Source organism: Calliphora vicina, chromosome 5, assembly GCF_958450345.1.
Source record: "Calliphora vicina chromosome 5, idCalVici1.1, whole genome shotgun sequence".
NCBI classification, from domain to species: Eukaryota; Metazoa; Arthropoda; class Insecta; order Diptera; family Calliphoridae; genus Calliphora; species Calliphora vicina.
In genome coordinates, this window is record NC_088784.1 from 70701335 (window position 1) to 70711246 (window position 9912).

Consider the following 9912-nt stretch of genomic DNA (forward strand, 5'->3'; position numbering starts at 1 on the left):
TCAGCATATCGGTTGTGGCACGTGCAGTGTGTGCCGTTGCACCGTCCTGTTGGAACCACATGTTTTCCAATCCCAATTCATCAAGTTGCGGCAAAAAGAACTCGTTGATCATTGCTCTGTAGCGCTCACCATTCACAGTAACCGTTTGGCCCGCGAAGTCTTCGAAGAAAAAAGGTCCGATGACTCCTCCATCGAAAACAGCACACCATACAGTGACTTTGAGCGGGTGTAATGGCTCTTCGTGGGTTACACTCGGATTTTCAGTGCCCCAGAAGCGTAAATTTTGCTTATTTACGTACGTGTTGGACGGCCGGGGAATCTGCGATAAAATTCACGTTGTGCCAAAGTCACCTACCGATTATTGATCAAATAAATAGTCAGCAATATTCCGCGTTCTGGAGCAGTGTATCGTTAGCAGAGTGTATTAGTATATAAAAGGATATGCAAGATTGTATCACCTATCTAGACGCAGACTTAGGACTTTATCGCTATTCTGCAGATACTTTATGACAATTATTCAAAACATTCTTGTCCTGTGACACCTGAAAAGAGGACATAAAATACATATATACAATTCATTAAAGAGTTTCATAGGGAAATATCATGCAACAAAGTGTTATAACGAAGAATTTAAAAATTAGTTCAAGAAAACGTGTTCTGAAAACTTTTTTTCGAATAAGAACATAAAATCGACAAGAGTTGTCCACACGAAATAAATTGTTATGCGCACAAGAAATTGTTCATTGTGTGAACAAATCTATAACTCGTCACTTCAGAGGGTTATAAACAGATTTTAAGAAAAGACAATCCACTGGACATTGTCATTCATCTTGTGAGATAGTGTAAGGAAGTAGCAGTTCTTCCCTGCAGGAAGTGTCAATAGTGAAACTATACTGACTTACTATTGACACAGTCACCAGTGCTAGTGACTTATTTTACCCCAGACAAAGCTATTTACTATAGACATTTAACATGTGCGTGTCATTGGAAGTCTACTACTGACGATAATACTATTGACTAGGAACTTATTCACTAGTACATTTTAGTAATTCTAATCTACACTTTTGGTACTTTTCTGAAGTAGATGTAAATAATGAAACTGCATATTTTGTTAACATTTGACGTTATATTAAACAAATTAAAAAACGAAATGGTATGAATTCATAACAGATGGAAGAGTCGTCTTCGTTGACGCTTCGTTGACAATGTCGCTAAAACGTCACCAAAATAGTTAACAAAACTGGTGACTTGGAGACACTTGTCCCCAGGTTTCCTTCAGGGTTGATACTTAAGCCATAGAGAAATACACATACGAGTATTGTTTTTGTTTTTACATAGTTTGTTTATACTAGTACATTCACACCACTTAGGTTTTTTGACAACTGAGTTAGGTCTTTGATAGCAGAGTTTCCGCTCTATGTATATTTCTTTTTGACTCAAGCTAGAAGTGAATCATATTTTAGTGATAATTTATTTGAAAACCAAAAAAAAAGTCATAAGTTCTGTTAATTATGACACATTATAAAAATAAATACAATCAAATGTCTCATTTTTTCTTTTAAGAGAAAAAATTGCAAGACTTTAATAATCACTATAGTAATTCTATAAATTGTTTATGATGATTATAATTATAGAGGTTTTCCTCCTTCTATAAGCCAATATATTGAGCCATAAAAGAGAAATATTTAGAATTGACCAAGGAAACTGAATAGTTATGTACATATATTGGAATAAATATCATAAAGACTGTAAACTCAATTGGTTGCTTTTGTAGTTTGAACGTTCATTGATCGAAAGAATATTGCGATGGCTTAATATGGAAAGGTCGTATCCCAACTTTTAGTTACTTTACAGGAGAAGGAAAAAACTCAATAAAACTTTAAATAAGTTAGGGATTTTTCTTTCAAACGATTTTTTAAATGAGTTAGGGCTTTTTTATAATTACTGTAAATCTGTTATTCGTCAACATAGGAAACTGAATTTTTTAAGGGAGGTCTATTTGAGTTTTGTCTACCAGAATATGTAAAAAAACGTAGTTTGGATAATACCTCTGGGGTCGTCCATAAAGGCTTACTACAATGTTAACATTATTTTTGGTTAGAGCTGTGTTTTAGCAGCATTTAATATTCACTGGTTTTTATTCAATGACGGTAAAGACAATTTAGGAGCAGAGTAACCTAGCGTTTACACATGCAAATAACAGTTGAAAAAACTCAACACATTCATACTTTTGCACTTTTTGTGTTCAGTTACTTGCATGTGTAAACGCTAGGTAAACTACTGGCCAACCAATTGATTGAATTTAATTTAGGTGAGTAACAGAGTTTGTTGTCCTAGTCCATACTAATGAATGCTCGTTTAGTGTATGTGAAAAGATTAAGCATTTTCGTTTCACCGGCGTTTACACACACCAACACCACACCCCATTTAGTGACTTATTGCAAGTTCTACGACCGATTGGGTACATCAAATGTTCATTCCAACATCTAGAGTTAAATTTACAGTAATCGATTTCGGTTGTTTTAAGAGATAACGAGAGAAACCCCATTGGGTTTTTTAGGAATAAACTTTCATTAAGCGCATCCTCTGTTTAAATTTAAATAAAATAAAGTATGGGAGAGATATCACTGAAATGCCTACCTATGCCATTATGTGTGGAATATAGCATCGTGCAAATATAAGCAGCAGTTTTGCTGCATGGCGCGTTTACGAAATTTCCAATTTTCCATTACTCTGGTGAATAAATCAGCCAGCATTTGACTGAGTCGCAAAGCTCTGCGACTTAAGAAAACTCCACAAAAAATGCCTAATGGGGTCAAATCTCACGATCTCCATTCTGTTGAAACCACATGTCGTTAGTGTCCATACCATCCAATTAAGTCCAATAGAAGTTTATAATCAATGACTCGCCGTTGACCTTTAACGTCGTTCTCAAAGAAATATCGATCGATGATGCCGCCAATATCCACACCAAACAGTGACTTTTTCGAGATGCATTGGATGCTCTTGGATTTTGCCGCTGCAAATGTCCAGTAATTGCTTTGAAAAAACGTCTCCAGATTGGTCGTTCTGCAGCTAGACACGCATGTTCGAAGTCAGTTTGAGTTTCTTGACGTGTTTCCACAAAACGAAGGACTGACAATGTTTGCCAAAAATCACCTGCCAAGAGAATTACATTACACCACCAAACCTTCTTTCATTGTTTCGTAAATCTTGCATCGCTTTGTCTAATACATCCAAAGACTTTCTATGCGCCATTGTACACTCATCCCAAACGATCAGTTTGCTCTATTCTTGGAAATGTTGCATGTTGGATATTCATGATTCTTGTAATTTTGTGCAATGTTTGATTCGGTAAACTGGAAGAAACGGGAAATTGAATACAGCCGAACGAAATGTCAACGGGGATATTACCCCTGCAAATGTCCAGTAAGTGCTTTGAAAAAACATATCCAGATTGGTCGATGTGCAGCTAGACACCCATGTTCGTAGTCAGTTTGAGTTTCTTGACGTGTTTCCACAATACAGAAGACTTCAAACATGCATTAAGTTCATCGGCTGATTAGACAAATTGGTCCAGCCGTTCTTCGATTTTAAATAAATTAAAAACCTAAGTTGAATTATGATGAAATTAGCCAAATCGGTGCAGCAGTTCCCAAGTGATGCGATTACCAACGAACGATATTTGATTTTTATTTATATAGATTATTCGGTAACGGCTTTTAGAGGCAAATATATTTACAATTTCATTGATAACGGTAATTGAAGTTATAAGATAACGGTAGCCCACCTTACTCAAACATTTTAAATTTTCGATTACGTTCCACTTATTATAAATGAGTGTTGCATACATTATTTAGCACTTGTATTACTGTTTATCCCTTTAAATAAGCTTTAATATACAGAAGATCCTTTGCTTAAGTTTTTTAAAAGTTACAAAATTATATATTTTCTGGGCTAACCACTGTGCAATATACAACAACAACATACATACATAGTTACATATACATTTATAAATTTAAGTTAAATATCAATAATTTGAATTAATTTTGAAAATGTAATTAAATTATAAATAATTTTTGTTATTTATTTTATTATTTGGTTGAAAAAACACTAAAAAAATACCCTATTTGTATTTAAATATTAAAAATAATTAAATATACTAAATACTTATATACATAAACAAACAAACAAACATATAAATAATAAATAAATATAATAATCATTTAAAATAAAATTTATTGTATATCAAGCTGCGTGTGTGTGTGTGTGTAGGTGTTATGGAAATGTATGTGTGTATTTGAAAACACAAATACAGGCACACACAACAAAATACACAGACACACATTTGAACATACCCATAGAAATTAATATTTAAATAATGAAAGAGAGTATGTATGTTAATTAATAAAATTATTATTATTATTATTGCGATTATGATTATTAAATTAAATTATTATAATTATAATTACAACTATGCACTAGGAACAATTATGTACATTATTATTTTGACAGTTTCAAAAGTATCCTATACAAGCATATATTTAGTACATATACATACTTACTTACCATAAATACATACATACATACTTACATTTATTATTACATTTAATTAATTCTATTTAATATAATTTGTTTTAGGAAATTTATTAATTGAATAAAAATAACAACAACAAAATAAACAAAACTAAATAAAATTAAATGAAATGAAATAAACAAATTTAAAATTTATGTAAAATTAAGACATCACTGCCATGTTAAATGAAAAAAAAAGAAAAATAAATGAAAATACCAAGACAAAATGAAAAACCGAAAATTATTAACCAAAACTAAATAAATTGTATTAATTTTTATTATGATTATTATTATTCTTATTGTTTCAGTTTCACTTTATAATATTAAAAAAAAAAAAATACAAAGCAATTCGAAATAAAACATAAAAAAAATCACAATCTAAAACTTATCTTTTCTTAATTTTTTTTTTCTTTACGTATGTATAAAAAATACTAGAATTTCATGTAGCGACTATGTAGAAAATATAATTATTTTAAAAGAGAATTAGAAAACATTGTTAAAACGAAATTCATATCAATTTTGGACAATTTTACACAGTGCGGTTTAATGGTTCGAAATTGTTTAACACTTTGATGTTCTTAAAGCAAAATCTGAGCTGATGCTGTATAATGTGTATGTACTGATTTTTTTAAAAGCTTTTATTTGATTTGAAATGTTTAGGTTAAAATTTGAAACTGAATTTTGGGTCAGTTCTTATGTTCAAAATTTCGAAATCAAATTCGAAAATTGGAAATAATGTTCGAAAAATATTTAAAGCTGTTAAAATAATCTCCATATCATGCCTGATGACAATGGAATATTATGTTCGAAAATTCGAAAATATGATCGAAAAATTTTGAAAGCAATTAAAATAATCTCTAAAGCTTGAGGATTCTTTAAAATACAATTTTAGTTTTATTTGAGACAATTTCTTATAGTTTCCAATTTCGAATTTAAATATTTTCAAAAAATTTTCATGAATTCAGAATATAATTTTTTATTTTATGTTCGAAAATTCGAATTTAGATTCGAAATATGTGAATGTTAAAGAATATTTAAAGTAGTTTCAGAATATAAGTTTTTTTTTTATAATATTGTTACGTTTTTACCTTTCAAAAACTTTGGTTTATTTCCTTTAAATAAGCCGGATAATTTTGATTGCAAATAAAATCAGTTTAGTACTTAGTTTAAAATTGTAACAACTTTATTTATTAAAATTTATACAACAACAGTTTAAATAGTCACTCAGTGTTTATATACATGTTTATAAATTCGCTGAAATAAAAAAAAGTGTTGCCATACTTACAAACAATACTCAACTCAAAGCTTTTATTCAATGTTGTATGTTCCACAGCTATGTTAATAATATTCAGAGATATGTTAACTGCTGTTATAGAAAGGTTGAGAAGCATTATTTATGTTAACTGCTGTTATTTCAAAAACCTGTCAAGCAACAAATTATTAATTTTGAGTAAATCGAAATATTACTTTTACAAAATTGATATTTTTTCCTATAAATGTTATCCTTTTGTGTAGCTGTTTGATAAACATAAAACTTATTTGTTATCTATATTTATTGTAGGCCATTAAAATATAATCCAATAAAACTCTTCATATCCAACCAAGTAGGGTTTTAGATCGTGTAAATCTTTTAATTTTTTCACATTTATTGAGAAAACTCTGTCACTTGACTTCTTTCTGCACTAAACATGGATGTCTCGGCTTTGCTTCACCATAATATTATGACAGTATTTAATTTTTTTCTTTAAACAATGCATTTGCCTTTAATGTGTCCACTGGCCAAGCGACCACAAATGTATGAATTCATGTTGAAAACCGGGTATTTCGTAAAACTAAGCCGGTGTCAGGAACGAGTTCCCTAATATCTGCAAAAAACATTAAATATTTGTATTGATAGAACAATGAAACTTAACCAACATTTCGACAGCACTCAAGCGAATTAATAAAGTTCGATAACCAATTGTCGCAGATAAGCACCTTTGACCTCTACACGTCAAGAGACTCTGAAATAGTCTTTGATGCATTGGTCCATACATGTGACCTATGTTGGTGGTGTAAATATTAAGAACATCAGATGGAGTGAAGTATATAGTGACCGTTAAAAAAAAAAACTAAGAAATATGTTTAGTCCAGCAAACATCACATGCGCATAACATCAAGAGCTTCTGATTCCATAATATTTATATCGTCCATAAATACAGATGAAAAAACATTATCTGTCGCGTGTTTTTGTGTCAAAATACAACATTGAGTATTGCTTGATTTGAAGTCGGCCATATTCACACGATCCCATTGTCACAAGTTTGCTCAAATTAGCGACAGTTTCGGTTTCTAATTGATTGAATATGAATGTCATGTAGTTCTCATCTGCAAAAAGAATAGATAGGGTTGAAGTAGCAGATCATTTAGAAAAATAAGTAATAATAATAATTAAACTCGTTTTATGACATCCCATCTACAACAACTCGTATAGTGCCCTCGCAGAGAATGCTCGATATAAAACGAGAGAAAACCATTCCAAAATACAGAAAATTCGCCGTCACGATTGAAAAATTTAGCTAAACAGTTGAAAAAATTAACTTAAGCATAGGCTAGCGTCGACGAGCTTTTCTTCAAGACTAGTCTTGGTATTCCATCTTGCCCGAAACACCTAAGTATGTTGAATTCCATTAAAACCTTTTTAACAGCACGAGCTCGAAAGAATATATTTAGCATAGCATACTCTTGCGAGCTCTGGCAGTGGTTGATCACTTTATAAAACAGATCAGTGATTTGATAAGTTTGATCATCCTTGAAAAAAATCAGCATTGAATCATGAAAGCATATACAGCAGCGACATGATAGAAACAAAGTTTCCAATTGAAATGACAAATCGATAAACTGAACCCAACGAGACTTTTCTAACTCTTTGACATTGAAATGAAAAATTGGATTTTCTTTAATGGAATTATAACGGAATTTTACAGTACATTTTAAATTTAATTGTTTTTTTTTATCAACGTGATAAGTAAATTCTATTTATAAAACTCAGAATCATTTACGTCATTCATTAAAGTTATTATGAATGAAATGTTCATATAGATATGTATATTTTCCTACTTTTAAGAATAGAGAGTTAACTGTCGAGGTTAATGACGTGGTGGTCAATTTTACCCCTCTTAATTTTACTAAAAACAATTTAGTAAAAATATTTTTTTATAATTATTTGCTTTTTAAAAATAATATAACAAAAACGATATATCAAAAACTTAAAGGACATTTTCTCACAGCCAAATGTATACATTTAAAGATATAAAACAGATCATAAACAATAATAATCAAGTGTAGAAACTACAGGTCATCCTTTTTAGAGGATTTTACTCATCAAAATCAGTGTTCGCACGTTTTTCAAATGTGGTAAAATCATTTGTCTTGCAAGCTTTTTTAAAAAGTCTGAAAAATAATGTAATAATGTATTTTCAAAGACAAAATTACATTAGTGGTAATTTTTATACCAGGATGTCTATAGCTCCGCTCGTGAAATGTCTAACTCTGCCAAAACACAACTGAGTCACAAAGATCACGATATGAGAAGATAATAAGAGAATTTAATTGCAATGGAAGAGAGTATTTTAAAAAATGTAAAGACAGGGTAAAATTTACCACCACCTCAACAGTTAAAGGTTAAATGTAGATTACTATTAGGATTACATGGAAATTAACGTATAATGATTTAAATGGAGATTGCGTGAGAATTAAAACTTAATTTAGTAATAATTTTAAATTAAGTTTTCAAGTTTTTATTATTCTTTATAATTGACGTGAGGAATATTGATCGAAGTGGTCGAAGCTAAGGAAATCCAGTGGGAAAAATAGCTAGGGCTACTCTTTTATGCCTTCTAAAAAACCTGTTTACACTTTATTTAAGATAGTCATTCCAGCGTGCCTTCTCTAAGAAGGTGTTCTAGAAAGCATATAAATCTCCATTGTCCCCCAATGACACAGCATCATCCTGAGTAGGCCTTCTATCAGACCTCTAACAGAAGCGAGTAGGCAAGGCATTGGCCCCCAATAACTCGCCGTGTAAAATTGTGACTGCAAAAGTGCTCTTAGGAAGGCCTCTTTACTGCATCTTTTTCCCGCTGGTAAAGCTTTTCGTCATCGACATATATCAATATTTTTAAATTTTTAATGCAAGACCAGAAAGTAAATCAATATTAGGAATAATACAGTACCCAAGTTACAACCTCGAGGGACTCCGAATATTACAGAAATAGTTTCGATTTATTTTTTCTATTAAATAAAATCAACCAATTTAAGGAATATAATATTATGCAGATAGTCCAAGATTGTCAAGATTCATATTATCGAATGTTTTATTGAAATCCGTGTAGATAACATTATTATTATCCGATACAAACGGTTATAAACATTTCATAAAATCGATGAAATTTACTATTTGTATAAGAAACCTAGTAAATTGGAATTTATCTTAGGAATATTTAGTAAAAGGTCATGTTTTTGAAAACTTAAATTACAGAATACAGTTCAAAAAATGTTTCCACTGTATTTTCACTCAGTATATATCATATACAAATTATTTGAATGGCATTTTCAACAAATTTGAATCAAAAATGGGCCAGTTTTAGGAAAAATGTTTTTTACCGGACATTGTAAAATTATTACAAACCCAGTTTTTTTCTGCTTTAAGACTTTGATTTTAATAAATGATTTTGAACCAACCCAAAAGTGTTTAATAAAATAAACTGACAATTAATATAGAATGTAAATGGACATAATGAAATTCTAGCATAACCCTATTAGGAGGCAAATTTATGTATGTAGACACCCATAACTACATAACTACATACGTACATACATTCATTCATTAACTAAACTACGAGTATCTATCTACTAGTAACTAACTAACTGAATGCATAACTACTACCAAAACTACAATACATAATTCACACTTTTACAAATGCAAATATAAAAAGAAAGAGTTCATACAAAAATGTTTAGGAAATGAAAAGGTAACACTAAATTGACACTACTACAATTTGAATATGATTGGTAGAAAATAATGAAATAATAAATTAAATTAATTATAAATGAAATAACAAAAAATACACTAAGGCCTTATACATATACATACATATTATACATATACATATAGAATTTTATTTTCAATGAAAACGAAAAGAAAATTACCAAAAAAATAAATTTAAATAAAAGTAATAACCAAATGTAATTAAAAAAAAATACATCTTTTTGAGCACTACAACTACTAATTAAATAAAATAAAATTGAATACATATGTAAAAAAAACTTACAGAAAAAAACACATACACACATTAA